Source organism: Eumetopias jubatus, unplaced genomic scaffold, assembly GCF_037043125.1.
Source record: "Eumetopias jubatus isolate StellerSeaLion01/CBP00866 unplaced genomic scaffold, mEumJub1_p1.0 scaffold_9, whole genome shotgun sequence".
NCBI classification, from domain to species: Eukaryota; Metazoa; Chordata; class Mammalia; order Carnivora; family Otariidae; genus Eumetopias; species Eumetopias jubatus.
The window spans coordinates 119,366,872-119,382,894 of record NW_028274815.1 but is presented as its reverse complement, the minus strand read 5'-3'; positions in this window follow the sequence as shown (position 1 = coordinate 119,382,894).

The window sequence follows — 16,023 nt, the reverse complement described above, 5'->3', positions numbered from 1 at the left end:
ATACCCCTTCGGATCCCTACATTTGTCTCTTTGGGGTAAATACCCAGTAGTGCAATTGCTGGATCATAGGGTAGCTCTATTTTCAACTGTTTGAGGAACCTCCATACTGTTTTCCAGAGTGGTTGCACCAGCTTGCATTCCCACCAACAGTGTAGGAGGGTTCCCCTTTCTCCGCAGCCCCGCCAACATCTGTCGTTTCCTGACTTGTTAATTTTAGCCATTCTGACTGGTGTGAGGTGGTATCTCACTGAGGTTTTGATTTGGATTTCCCTGATGCCAGGCGATGTTGAGCACTTTTTCATGGGTCTGTTGGCCATTTGGATGTCTTCTTTGGAGAAATGTCTGTTCATGTCTTCTGCCCATTTCTTGATTGGATTATTTGTTCTTTGGGTGTTGAGTTTGATAAGTTCTTTATAGATTTTGGATACTAGCCCTTTATCTGATATGTCATTTGCAAATATTTTCTTCCATTCTGTTGGTTGTCTTTTGGTTTTGTGGACTGTTTCTTTTGCTGTGCAAAAGCTTTTTATCTTGATGAAATCCCAAGAGTTCATTTTTGCCCTTGCTTCCCTTGCCTTTGGCGATGTTTCTAGGAAGAAGTTGCTGTGGCTGAGGTCGAAGAGGTTGCTGCCTGTGTTCTCCTTTAGGATTTTGATGGTCTCCTGTCTCACGTTTAGGTCTTTCAACCATTTGGAGTTTATTTTCGTGTGTGGTGTAAGGAAATGGACCAGTTTCATTCTTCTGCATGTGGCTGTCCAATTTTCCCAACACCATTTGTTGAAGAGACTGTCTTTTTTCCACTGGACATTCTTTCCTCCTTTGTCAAAGATTAGTTGACCATAGAGTTGAGGGTCCATTTCTGGGCTCTTGATTCTGTTCCATTGATCTATGTGTCTGTTTTTGTGCCAGTACCATACTGTCTTGATGATGACACCTTTGTAATAGAGCTGGAAGTCTGGAATTGTGATGCCGCCAGCTTTGCTTTTCTTTTTCAACATTCCTCTGGCTATTCGGGGTCTCTTCTGGTTCCATACAAATTTTAGGATTATTTGTTCCATTTCTTTGAAAAAAGTGGATGGTATTTTGATGGGGATTGCATTGAATGTGTAGATTGCTCTAGGTAACATTGACATCTTCACAATGTTTGTTCTTCCAATCCATGAGCATGGAACATTTTTCCATTTCTTTGTGTCTTCCTCAATTTCTTTCATGAGTGTCTTATAGTTTTCTGAGTACAGATCCTTTGCCTCTTTGGTTAAATTTATTCCTAGGTATCTTATGGTTTTGAGTGCAATTGTAAATGGGATCGACTCCTTAATTTGTCTCTCTTCTGTCTTGTTGTTGGTGTATAGGAATGCCACTGATTTCTGTGCATTGATTTTATATCCTGCCTCTTTACTGAATTCCTGTATGAGTTCTAGCAGTTTTGGGGTGGAGTCTTTTGGGTTTTCCACAGTAAGTATCATATCATCTGCAAAGAGTGAGAGTTTGACTTCCTCTTTGCCGATTTGGATGCCTTTGATTTCTTTTTGTTGTCTGATTGCTGTGGCTAGGACTTCTAATACTATGTTGAACAGCAGTGGTGACAGTGGACATCCCTGCTGCATTCCAGACCTTAGGGGGAAAGCTCTCAGCTTTTCCCCATTGAGAATGATATTTGCTGTAGGTTTTTCATAGATGGCTTTTATGATATTGAGGTATGTACCCTCCATCCCTATACTCTGAAGAGTTTTGATCAAGAAAGGATGTTGTACTTTGTCAAATGCTTTTTCTGCATCTATTGAGAGGATCATATGATTCTTGTTCTTTCTTTTGTTAATGTATTGTATCACGTTGATTGATTTGCGGATGTTGAACCAACCTTGCAGCCCAGGGATAAATCCCACTTGGTCATGGTGGATAATCCTTTTAATGTACTGTTGGATCCTATTGGCTAGGATTTTGGTGAGAATTTTTGCATCCATGTTCATCAAGGATATTGGTCTGTAATTCTCCTTTTTGATGGGGTCTTTGTCTGGTTTTGGAATCAAGGTAATGCTGGCCTCATAAAGTGAGTTTGGAAGTTTTCCTTCCATTTCTATTTTTTGGAACAGTTTCAGGAGAATAGGTATTAATTCTTCTTGAAATGTTTGGTAGAATTCCCCTGGGAAGCCATCTGGCCCTGGGCTTTTGTTTGTTGGGAGATTTTTGATGACTGCATCAATTTCCTTAGTGGTTATAGGTCTGTTCAGGTTTTCTATTTCTTCCTGGTTCAATTTTGGTAGTTGATACATCTCTAGGAATGCATCCATTTCTTCCAGGTTATCTAATTTGCTGGCATATAGTTGCTCATAATGTGTTCTTATAATTGTTTGTATTTCTTTGGTGTTGGTTGTGATCTCCCCTCTTTCATTCATGATTTTGTTGATTTGGGTCATTTTTCTTTTTGACAAGTCTGGCCAGGGGTTTATCAATCTTGTTAATTCTTTCAAAGAACCAGCTCCTAGTTTCGTTGATCTGTTCTACTGTTCTTTTGGTTTCTATTTCATTGATTTCTGCTCTGATCTTTATTATTTCTCTTCTCCTGCTGGGTTTAGGCTTTATTTGCTGTTCTTTCTCCAGCTCCTTTAGGTGTAGGGTTAGGTTGTGTATTTGAGACCTTTCTTGTTTCTTGAGAAAGGCTTGTATTGCTATATACTTTCCTCTTAGGACTGCCTTTGCCGTATCCCAAAGATTTTGAACACTTGTATTTTTATTTTCATTGGTTTCCATGAATTTTTTTAATTCTTCTTTAATTTCCTGGTTGACCCATTCATTCTTCAGTAGGATGCTCTTTAGCCTCCATGTATTTGAGTTCTTTCCGACTTTCCTCTTGTGATTGAGTTCTAGTTTCAAAGCACTGTGGTCTGAAAATATGCAGGGAATAATCCCAATCTTTTGGTACCCGTTGAGACCTGATTTGTGACCTAGGATGTGATCTATTCTGGAGAATGTTCCATGGGCACTAGAGAAGAATGTGTACTCCGTTGCTTTGGGATGGAATGTTCTGAATATGTCTGTGAAGTCCATTTGGTCCAGTGTGTCATTTAACGTCTTTATTTCCTTGTTGATCTTTTGCTTAGATGATCTGTCCATTTCAGTCAGGGGGGTGTTAAAGTCCCCCACTAATATTGTATTGTTGTCAATGTGTTTCTTTGCTTTTGTTATTAATTGCCTTATATAATTGGCTGCTCCCATGTTAGGGGCATAGATATTTACAATTGTTAGATCTTCTTGTTGGATAGACCCTTTAAGTAGGATATAGTGTCCTTCCTCATCTCTTATTACAGTCTTTGTTTTAAAATCTAATTTGTCTGATATAAGGATTGCCACCCCAGCTTTCTTTTGGTGTCCATTAGCATGGTAAATGGTTTTCCACCCCCTCACTTTCAATGTGGGGGTGTCTTTGGGTCTAAAAGGAGTCTCTTGAAGACAGCATATTGATGGGTCTTCTTTTTTAATCCAATCTGATAGCCTGTGTCTTTTGATTGGGGCATTTAGCCCATTTACATTCAGGGTAACTGTTGAAAGATATGAATTTAGTGCCATTGTATTGCCTGTAAGGTGACTGTTACTGTATATTTTCTGTGTTCCTTTCTGGTCTATGCTGCTTTTAGGCTCTCTCTTTGCTTAGAGGACCTCTTTCAATATTTCTTGGAGGGCTGGTTTTGTGTTTGCAAATTCCTTCAGTTTTTGTGTGTCCTGGAAGCTTTTTATCGCTCCTTCTATTTTCAATGACAGCCTAGCTGGATATAGTATTCTTGGCTGCATATTTTTCTTGTTTAGTGTTCTGAAGATATCGTGCCAGTCCTTTCTGGCCTGTCAGGTCTCTGTGGATAGGTCTGTTGCCAATCTAATGTTTCTACCATTATAGGTTACATATCTCTTCTCCCGAGCTGCTTTCAAGATTTTCTCTTTGTCTCTGAGACTCGTAAGTTTTACTATTAGATGTCGGGGTGTTGACCTATTTTTATTGATTTTGAGGGGGTTCTCTGTGCCTCCTGGATTTTGATGCCTGTTTCCTTCCCCACATTAGGGAAGTTCTCTGCTATTATTTGCTCCAATAGACCTTCTGCCCCTCTCTCTCTTTCTCTTCTTCTGGGATCCCAATTATTCTAATGTTGTTTCATCTTATCATATCACTTATCTCTCGAATTCGGGCCTCGTGATCCAGTAGTTGTTTGTCTCTCTTTTTCTCAGCCTCTTTATTTTCCATCATTTGGTCTTCTATACCTCTGATTCTCTCTTCTGCCTCATTTATCCTAGCAGTTAGTGCCCCCATTTTTTATTGCATCTCATTAATAGCCTTTTTGATTTCAATTTGGTTAGATTTTAGTTCTTTTATTTCTCCAGGAAGGGTTTCTCTAATAACTTCCATGCTTTTTTCAAGCCCAGCTGGTATCTTTAAAATCATGATTCTGAACTCTAGGTCTGACATCGTACTAATGTCCGTATTGAGTAGGTCCCTGGCAGACGGTACTACCTCTTGTTCTTTTTGCTGAGGTGATTCTTTTCGTCTTGTCATTTTGTCCAGAGGAGAATAGATGAATGAGAGAACAAAATGCTAACAGGTTAACAATGGTCCCAGCAAATATACTCTAAACAAATCAGAAAAGACCTGAAACCAGGGGAAAAGAAAGAGAAGGAAAGAAAAAAAAAGAAAAAGAAAAAGATAAAAACAAACAAAAACAGAACAAAACAAAACAAAAAACAGAACAAAACAAAACAAAAAAACAGAATATGATCAAATATGATCAGGCTGGTGCATAGATCAGTGCCACACACTAGATTTTGGGTGTATTTTGGTCTGTTAGAAGATAGTGCCTCCTAAAACTGTAAAGAAAGAAAGACTTATATATGTACAAAATAAGGGTTGATACAATGAAGGGATGGAAGATGACTGTAAAGATGAAAAGTATAAAAGATTTTAGAAAAGGAATTGATAAGAAGTTGTTTGAAAAAAGAAAGAAGAAGATTTAAAAAAAAAAGGGAGACAATGTGATCAGGCAGGAGACTAGAACAAAGCCATACACTAGTGATTTAGGGTATATTTTGATCTGTTAGAAGAAACTGTATCTCAAAATTTTAGAGAGAGAACAACTTATATATATATGCCAAAAATAAGGGTAACTACTATGAAGGGATAGAATATGACTCTAAAAATGAAAAATAAAAATGTTTTTTTTTAAAAAAGGGATTGATAAGATGTTGGTTGAAAAAGGGAAAAAGAAAAATAAAAAAAACAGTTAAAAAAATTAACTTTGAAAAACTAATGAATCATGGTAAAAAAGCCATGAATTCTATGTGCAGTATTCCCCTAGCGCTGGAGTTCTCCCGTTCTCCTTGATGGGTAAACTTGGTCTTGGCTTGCTGGCTGTTCGTGCTGATCTTCTGGGGGAGGGGCCTGTTGCCGTGGTTCCCAAATGTCTTTGCTGGAGGCGGAATTGCTCCGCCCTTTTCGGTCCGGGCTAAGCAAGCTGCTCGGGTTTGCTCTCGGGAGCTTTTGTTCCCTGCAAGCTCTCGGTACAGCTTTGGAGGATGAGAGTGAAAATGATGGCCTCCCAATCTCCACCCGGAGGAGCCGAGAACTCGGGGCCCCCGCTCCTCAGTGCGCCCCCAGAGAAAAGCAGTCACTCCTGTCTCCCCGGTCTCCAGCCGCACTCCGTGCTCACCCGGCCTGTGACCGAGTGTTTCTATCTCTGGCACCCGACCCCGTGTGGAGTCTCCAAACCCAGCAGATCCCTGTGGTGTGCTCCCGCGCCGCTCCTCCCAGGGGAGGAAGGTGAGTCTCGCTGGCTCTGCTGCTTGTTGGGTCCCTGCTGGAGGAGCAGGGGCCCGACTTGGCCGCGGATCACAGTTTATGGCAACCCCAAGCTGAGAACCCGCGCCTTGGCTCCATCTCTGTGGCCGGCTTCCCCGCTCCCTTCCCTGGGAGCTCTGCTGCACTCAGGCACCCCCGGTCTTTCTGTGACCCCGAGGGTCCTGAGACCACACTGTCCCGCGAGGGTTCCACCTCCCACTTAGCCACTGGAGCGATGTCCCTCAGTGGAGCCGACTTCTAAAAGTTCTGATTTTGTGCTCTGCGGCTCTATCACTCGCCAGAAGCGGCCGACGGAGGCCCCCCTCCCCCGCCTAATCCTCCCGAATATCACCTCGGATTCACTTCTCCGCACGTCCTACCTTCCAGTAAGTGGTCACTTCTCTGTTCAGAGTTGTTGCTACTCTCTTCTTCGATCTCCTTTTGAGTTCGTAGGTGTTCAGAATGGTTTGATCCCCATTCAGCTGAATTCCTGAGACCAGACAAAATCCAAGTCTCCTACTCCTCCACCATCTTGCCCCGCCCCCCCAAACTATTTTAATTTTATAAACACCTAAGGACATAGTTCAAAATGGACAAAAGAGAAATTGACAGAACTATTAGAAATATTCAAATCCAAATCGGAATGGAAGATTCAATATATCTCTCTCAGAATTTGGCCAGACATGGAGGCAAAAAGTCAGTATAGGGATAGGTTATGCAATGGTGACACACACACACACACACACACACACACACACACAAAACCCAAAGTCTTGGTGGCTTAATACAACAAAGTTTTATTTCTTACTCACACAAAGTGCAGTGGTCAGGCAATTCTTAGGGCAGTTCTCCTCCACGCAGTGACCTAGAGATCCAGGCATCTCTCACCACATGCCTCTATCATCTCAGTGTGCTTCTAAAGAAGAAAAAACGTGGAGGTAGCACACATTCTTGGGTGCCTTGGCCCAGAAGGTAAACATATCACTTCCATTCACATCTCTTTAGCTAGAACTGGTCACATGGCCTCTCTTGTCTCCAAGGGTATGGAAAAGTGTAGTCTGCCTATATCCACCCTCAAAAGAGAAGAATCAGGTAGGAATGAGCATTAATAGTCTTTACTCAAAGGACTTAAATAAATGACATGTACAGAAAACTGCATCCAACACCTTATTTTCAAACACATAAGACAATTTACAAAATTTGACTATGACCTGAGTTATAAAGCCAGTCTCACCAAATTTCAAAGAATCAAAACCGCACAGAGCATATTATCTAAAATGCTATTCCTTATAATGAAGGTATAAATCAATAATGAGATAATTAGAAATTTTCCATAGGCTAGGAAATTTAAAAATACACTTCTAAATAACCCATGGGTTAAAAGAAGAACTGATAAAGGAGGGTAGAAAATATTTTTAATCAATTGATAATGAAGAAAATTCATATCAAAATTTGTAGGTGTGGGTAAATCAGTATGTAGAGGGAAATTTATAGTCTTAAGGGCATGTGTCAGAGAAGAAGCTGAAAACTGATCAAAATTCATGCCAAGATATTGGAAAAAGAATATCAAAACAAATCTAATAAAAATAGGAAAAAGTAAATGATAAAGGCAAGAACAGAAATTAATAAAATAAGAAAGCAAAAATTAAAACAGAGCTACTCCAACAAAGCCAAAGTTGGTTCTTTGAAAAGACGAATTGACAAACCCCTGAATGAAACTGGTCTAGAGAAAAACATAAATGACCCCCCAAAACCCCAATATTAGGAATAAAAAGTGAGACATCACTACAGATACTGTCACCATTAAAGGAAAAAAGAGAATGTTTTGAGCAACTTTGAGTCAATATGTTTGAAAACTTAAATGAAATGGACAACATCCTAGAAAGGCATAATATACAAATTTTGACTTGAGACAAAATAAGAAGCCTACATAATCCTCTAACAATTAAGGATATTGAATCAGTTGTTAAAACCCTTTTCCATACAGAAAACTTCAGCTCTAGATGGGTTCACTGACAATTTCTACCCAACATTCAAAGAAGAAGCTACTTTTGTCTTTGACAATCTCTCCCAGAGAGTAGAAAAAGAGTGAGTAATCTCCAATTCACTTTATGAGGCTAACATAACCTGCATATCAAAACAGGACAAAGATATGGCAAGAAAAGAAAATTACAGGCCAATTTTACTCGTAAATAGAAATGAAAAATCACGGATAAAGTATTAGCCACAAAAATCCATCAGTATGCAAAAGGATACCACAACCGAAATGGGCTAATCCCAGGAACACAAGGTCAGTTTAACTTTAGGAAATCCATTAAGATTGGGGTACCTGGGTGGCTCAGTCGGTTAAGTGGCTGACTCTTGATTTCAGCTCAGGTCATGAATCTCAGAGTGATGAGATTCTCTCTTCCTCTCCCTCTGCCCCCCTATTCCCCACTTGTGCTCTCTCTCTAAAAAAAGAAAAAAAAAAAGAACAAGAACAAGAAAATCCATTAAGTGAAATGAAATTCAGGTTAATTCAGCACATAAACTGATTAAAGGACAAAACCTACATGCAGAAAACCATTTGATAAAAATTTAACACTTATTGATGATCTAAAACTAATAAAAAATAATCTAGGAAATTATGAACAGAAGGGAATTTCCATAATTTGATAAAGATATGTCTGCAGCTAACATGGTAAAATATTGCAAGTTTTCCCTTTGGAGATCAGAGACAAGTCAAGGATGCCCACTGCACCCATTTACTCATTTAGTGGTGGTCTTAGCCAGGGCAGTAAGGCAAGAAAAAGAAATGAAAGAAGTAAGATTTGGAGAAAAAACAAAACCGTCATCTCTCCAAAGTAATTATGTATGGAGAAACCTCAAAATAGGCAACTATGTCGTTTAAATTGGCAAGAAAATTTAGCATTTTTATTGGATTCAAAATAAATATAAAAGTATATATATATTTTTTAAAGATTTTATTTATTTATTTGAGAGAGAGAGAGTGAGAGACAGCACGAGAGGGAAGAGGGTCAGAGGGAGAAGCAGACTCCCCGCTGAGCAGGGAGCCCGATGTGGGACTCGATCCCGGGACTCCAGGATCATGACCTGAGCCGAAGGCAGTCGCCCAACCAACTGAGCCACCCAGGCGCCCAATATGAAAGTATATTTTAAAAAGTATGCTTTTATATAACAACCCACTGAATTATTGAATGAAGCTGTTGGGGGAAGGTTTGTATTTGCAGGGCGAGCTCTTCTGAGCACCAAGAGCTGAACAGGCTACTCCGTATGGGCATGTGAGCACCCCCTTACCGGAAGGGTTTAAACAGGAACACGATGGGCTGTGTCCAGGGGTGCTGGGAAAGAACCTGGGCTCAGGGTGAGAGGTTTCTCCCCTGCCAGGCTGGGCCTCAGCTCTCTATAAACAGTCAGTCCCGGAAGGCGGCCTATCTTCTTTCTTTTGGCTCCTCTCTATGTCAGCTTAATCCCTTTGGTAAATTGGGTAAAATGAGCCAGGTTTTATGGCCCCGGGAAATATGTGAAGAAGTTTCTAATCTTATCGCTGTCCACTCCCCCCTTCCTAGGCTCTGCTTTCAGAGAAAACCCACAACAGTTATTTCTCCTCCTCTTCCCTCTGCCCCTACTGCACCAGACTTATCTTCCTACTTCAAGTTCTCAGATCAGAACACACATTCTGAAACACCACGCTACCTGGTTTGTGAAATGGAATCTTACATGGTCCCCTGCTGGCACAACCCGGGGGAGGAGAGCTGCTTTTGGCGGAGTTGGATGGGGCCCTGCCTCCTTGGCTCTCCCCCCTTATTCCCTGAACCAGCTCCCTCAACCACTGAGGCACCAAATGCCTCCTTACCACAGAGCCACCAAGGACACACAATGTGTAAGCACACGCTTTGGAGTCAGATGGTCTTGTGCTTTTCAGCTACGTGACCTTAGACCTTGGTTCTCTCACCTGCAAAGGGGCGGAGCTCATAGGCATTCCCACTTTGGCAGGTTTACTGCTGCGAGGGTGAAATGGGGCAATGAGTAGAAGGCTCGTCACCCAGGAGGTGCTCCATACACCCGTGTGGTTATTGGCAGTCTCTGGGGCTTGGGGAAGCCCCTCAGCACCTCTCTCTGGACCCAACATCGCAGACCTGGGGCCATGAGCTCCGGGAGGCAGTGTGGTGCAGGAGTGGAGGCCGTATCCCCCTGCTGGGGACACGGCCATAAGGCCCCACTGGCTCTACTTGCATCTGGCCTGTCATGGGCAGATGCAGGGAAGTGAGGCTGTTGATAAATCTGTCCGTTTCCAGGATGCCTCCCCTCTAGGGCCCCTGCTCTGACAGGCACGGCAGGAGGGCTACAGCCCAGCTGGCTACAGACCCAAATGTTGGCTGAGCCACTAGATAACTCTGTAATGAACTGTCCCTCAGGCTGGAGGCATTAACCTTGCTGCTGGCCTGGAGGCCTGGGCTCTGCGGTTAACCCTTCCCTTCCCAGCCTTAGGGAAGCTGAGGGTGCAGCCTATATCAGGGAGAGCTGTATTGATTACCTATGGCTGCCTAACAAATGACCCCGAAATTCAGCAGCGGGAAATAACACCTGATTATTAACTCTCAGTTTCTGTGGGTCAGGAATCTGCAAGTGGCTGAACAGAGTGGTTCTGACTCAAGATTTTCCATGAGGCAGCCATTGAGGTGTCAGCCTTGGTGGCGGTCATCTCAAGACTTGACTGGGGGTGATCAGATTCCAAACTCACTTAGGCAGCTGTTGGCGGGCCTCCAAAGATCCACTTCCACGTGCACTCGAGTGGGCCTCCCCCCAGCGCGAGCCATGGAGAGACCGAGAGAGAGCGCCAAACAGAGGTCACCGTCCTTTTATAACCCAACCTCTTCACCCGTCACCTCTGACATAGTCTTTCAGCAGCACATCACTAAGTGCAGCCCACAATCGAAAGGGAAAAGCACAGAGTTGTGAAAAATCAGAAGCGGGGGCTCCCTGACAGCTGTCAGGGGCTGCTGCTGGGAAATGCCCGTAGACCCGAGGCCCGCTCGCCTTCAGGTGCCCCTGCTCAGACCACTGGGAGTCGGCCCCAACTCCTCCTTCCATCTTTCACCAAGCCCCGAGAACTCAAAATCCTAAAGCACCCTCAAGTCTGACCTCTCCCTCTCTCTTAGCTGTCATGGTTCCAGGAGGGCCCCTGTCATGTCTCCCCAGGATGTTGTCACTCTGTCACCACCTCCTCACTGGTCCCTTGAATCTCTTCTGCTCCCCTAGGTCCCCACTTGTCCCTTCCACCATTCCCTGTCTCTTCCCAACAGTACTCAGAGAAGCCTTTTCAAAACGCAGATTGGACCCTGTCTTTCCTTGCTGGAAATCCTCCAGAGGCTTCCCCACATGCTCAGCACCAGGATCCAAGTTTCTCTAAGGATGACAAGACTCTGCAGGGTCTGGCTCAGCCCAGACCTCGACAGCCTCAGCTCACACAGTGCTGGCTCCTTTCAGTGCCTCTGGTCGCAGGCTTTGCACATGCTGTTGCTCTTCTAGCAGTGCTTTCTCTCGTCCCCTTCACCTTGTTCACCCCTCAGCATCCTTTGGATCTCGGCTCGAGTCACTTCCTCGAAGCAGCTGTCCCCATCCTGCCCCGATTAGGTTCCAGTCTCCCGTTGAAAACTTGTGTTCTTATGGTACTCTGCCAGGCATGCTGATCCCTTACCGGACTGGTAATTATCTGGCCCCCAAGACAGTAGGCAGCATGAGGGCAGATTGTGCTGGCTGCATCCATTGTGCCTGTCACCAGTGGGTGCTAAAGAAAGAGCTCTTGGATTTAAAAAAAAAAAAAAAATTGAAGTCTTTGTGCAGATGATAAAACTATGACATTTCGACATAATTGGTTAGAATCGTAGAAACCTGGAGCTCAAAGGGGGCTCAGAAACCGGCCAGCCAACCTCCTCATTTTGAAAGAGGAAACTGAGGCTCAGAGACAGGGAAGGTCTCCCCAGATCAGAGTGAGTGAGAGCAGAGAGCAGAAGCCAGGCCTCTGGTGTGACCCTACACCTGCCGTTCTCCATCTGTCATGGAAGCCCCACTTGCCTTCTATCACCACCTAAACTCAACACTGGTGCTTCACGAGTGCCGACCCCTCACATCCAACAGCCCTAAGCCCTTGGCACAAAGACTCTGGAAGGCACTGGCAAAGCCTCCTCTCTGGTAAATTCTTTTCTTAGCTTTGGAACTCCTTCAAGATGCACAACCAGTCCCGAGGATAGCCATTTCACCCCGAATGAACCGCAAGCCCTACTTTTGAAGATTCTCCTTCTGGGTTCCTTCCAGGAACCCGAGACCATTTGAACTATGAGGGACCTGAGATGTTCTGGGCCAATTCCAGAAGGGGAAAATGAGACCAGAGAAGGCCCAAGACTTTCCCAAGGTCACACAGGGCAGCAGCAGCAGGGCTGGGACCAGTACCCGGGCCTCCTCACTCTCAGACCAGCGCTCCTGTCTCCACAGCGGGATCAACCTGAAGGCACCGGCAGGCTCTGACCTCACACCTACAGACGCCTCTTAGAACAAAGATTCTTTCTCGGCCTGCGGTCGGCCCTGCAGACTCCTATCACCGCTCTGTAGCAAGAATAGCTCTCTATTCGCAAAAGTGGCAAACACACTGGCATTCTAAAACAAACCAACATTCTAAAACAAAATGATATTGCAAACAAACTGGTATGGCAAAAACGAAACACACTGGCATTAAAAAAAAAAAAATCTCCAACTGTTATTCAAATGAATTGCCATCATTTAAAAATGGAGAGATTTTTACAGACAAATCCAGGTTTCCACCTTCTCTTAGAAAAACCAGACAATCTGGCCATCGTGGTGGCACTGCCTCTCAGCCTGCTGACACCCGGCCCTGCTGCCTAGAGGTGATCACACACGTCCCTGTCCACTGCTGGCCACACTTCTTCCCTTCCACTGCCCTTCCAGGGCTTGAATGCATTCAAGTTTACCGCCTTTCTTCTGCTGGGTTCGAGAACCCCCTCTGTGAGCATGGCCCACATAAGTGGTCACATAGGCACTGTTTGATGCCTCCGGGGACAGAGGGGTCACTACCAGTCTGTTGCACGGCTCATCGGAAAGCCCTAGTGGGAGCGAGAGCTTGACTTGAACCATGGCTTATTTGAATCCATGTTTAACAGGTCATGCTATAATTTAATACCAGAGCCTAATAAACTTTTAAGTGCTCATGACCAGGATTCTCCGTGCTTGTTTTGGTGGAGGCACATACGAAAGCCATGCTTCGGAATGACTTCATAGACTTCCAGGCCATTGAAATGAAGTCCAGATGCCACTGGATTATGGACAAACGTGGGGCCAGGTCTAAATGTCCCTTTTGAAATTTCAAGGGCAGCCACTGGCAATATCAAAAGAGGGTTTGAAGATCCATCTTTGGGTTCTTGAGCAATGACAGCTCTCAGACAAAGTGCCTTTCCATGACCTTGCCAGGAGCTGAAACTACCACCCCCATGTTTCATAATCCATGGAGGAGGGGGCCTTCTTACAGCAATGTCAGGCCACTGAGCACTTCATTAGGAGGTAGCCCAGGGAATCTGGGCAGATGCTCTTTATAGAGTCCTTGGCAAGCTTCAAATTTTGGAACTTTAGAATAGCACACTTATCAGTAGTCAAATCTCAAAGCCAACAGAAATACTAGAGTCTGGGACTATTAGATCCGGAAGGGGCCGTGTATGTCTCATCTCCAACGACTCTTTACCTTCATTGAGAAGCTCCGGACAGAACCCCAGACAAGAAGGGTCAGCCAGCCTTGGCGGGACAACCAGTCTTCCTGATGATGGGTCAGAGGTTCTCTTCACTGAAACGTCCATCTCTTGTCGCCGGTTTTATCCTCAAAGTAAGAACCATTTTTATGCCTGTATTTATCTACAGCCCCTTGAGGACCACCACGCTTGCCCTCCCCGCCCCGTCTGCAAGCTAAATCGTCCTAGGTCATCCACTCCTCCCTGGGAGGTTGAGGCCTGCCCCGCCCTCCTGCAGTTGACCAGCGTCCCCCCTTGGCATCTTTTCACAACAGCTGGGGCTTTAAGAGGGTGCAGTTCTTGCTCTAGGACCTCCAGAAAGAAGAAATGCTGAGTCCAGCTGTGCCACATCCCAGCCTCGCAGGCCCAGAGTTTGTACAGACTGTTTCATATCAGCACACAGCTTTTATTTATTTAACACATACTCATCTCGCTCGGCTGACTTTTGCAATATCAATTAATTAAACCGCCATAAACATCTGACATAGAGTCTATTATCGTCCAGAGGATACAGATGATGAAATCAAGATATCAAGATGCAGGGAAGTGAAGTCACTCGGTCAGGATGCCAGTGAGGTGAGGAGACGGCCTCGAACTCAGAGCACTGGAGCCGGGAGCTGGTGAGCACGGCTATTCCGTGCTGCCTTCCTTCCATGGGGCTGTCATGTTGAACATGGAGATGAAGGCCTCTGGGGAGAACTGCAAATACCGTCTTCCTGTTAAGTCAGACTCACCCCGAGATGTGAAGTGACTTGTCTCAAGTCACTCCGTTCTGCAGTGATGAAGTTGGGGTTTCAACCAGGTTCCAAAGTCAGGGCTCCTTGCTCCAGCCTAGAGCACGCTGAGTGGACTAATCAGGTTTAGCTGAAGTGGAATTCTCCAAGGTAACAATCCCACAAGGAACCTGTCGAGGAAAGTGAAATGCATTCTAACCTGGCTTCAAGTCCACATACATCGCCGAGAGGCCACAGTAACCCAGTGAGCCCCTGGGCCAGGGACAGGAGGAATACCCAACATAGGCATCTGATATTTTGAAAGAGTACATTTTAGGAACTACATGGATACCTCATTAATTCATAACCCAACAATCTGGAAAGTCATCACGCTCCATGCTGGGCTCACGCGCACATTACATCAATCCAGAGATGGCATAAAGAACCCTCATAGCCGGTGCTGGGCAGGTCACCTTGTCTGGAAGAACCTTTCCCCCTCCAGTGGGCTTGATGTATACTTGTTTGTTCTGCATAAGCATGCGCATCATATGGCAGGCACCTGGCTGCTATCTGCTCCCAGTGGGAGGGAACAGGGTCCTCGGCCTGCAGCACAGAGGGGTACATATAGACCGTCCCTGTTTTGGCTGCGGGATGAGAACCTTGGGCCGTGAGGGACTGATGCTCACTATTGTCTTACACTGTTGCTTTGTTGTATGTTATAAACCCCAAATACATTATTATCTCTGTCGCAACAATTCTCTTTTAAAGGTATTTAAATAAAAAGAAAACATGATATACTTCCCCATGCAGTTTTCAGTGTTCTGCCCTCCTTTCTGGAGATCCAGATTTCCATCGGATATCATTTGTCTTCTGTCTGACGTTGCCGAGGTCTAGTGGTGGTGAATTCTTTCAGGTTTTGTTGCACTGAAAACATTTTTATTTTGCTTTTATTTTTATTTATTTATTGTTTACTTATTTTCAAAGACGTTTTTGCTAGGTTGACAGATCTCCCCCCACACCCCTTTAACACCTGTGGGATATCATGGGTGTTCTCTTCTGGCTCTTGCAGAGTCTGAGGATAAGTTGCTCTCACTCTGATCTTCGTTACTCTGTGTGTTTCTTTTTTTTTAATCACTGGCCCAGCACCTTGACTATGATGTGTGTTAGCCCGTGCAGCTTCTTCAGGGTTGTTTTTCTTGAGGTGCTGAGCTTCTTGGATCAATGGCTTTATAATTTTCATCATAGTTGGGGAATGGCCCTTATTCCTTCAGATATGTTTTCTCTTCCCTCTTTCCTTTCCTTCTGATACATATTTTTGGCAGTCGGTGTTGTCCCACAGGCCGCTCTGTTTCTTTCTTTTCTGGTATTTCCTCTCTGTGCTTCATTCTGAATAATTTCCATTTCTGTGCCTTTAATTTCACTCACACTTTTCTTCTGCAGTGTCCAATCTGTGGTTAATCCCACCCTGCTTAGTTTAGTTTCAAATACCGCATTTTCATCTCTGGAAATTTGACTTGGATTTTAAAAAAATATATGTCCTATGTCTTTCCTCATTATGTTCATATTCTCCTTTATATCCTTGAGCATTTATCATGTCAACAACAGCTGTTTCAGATCTTTGTCAACCAATTCCATCATCTGTGCCATTCTGGATCTGTTGGTTTATTTTTCTTCTGACTCCGATCGTATTTTTACT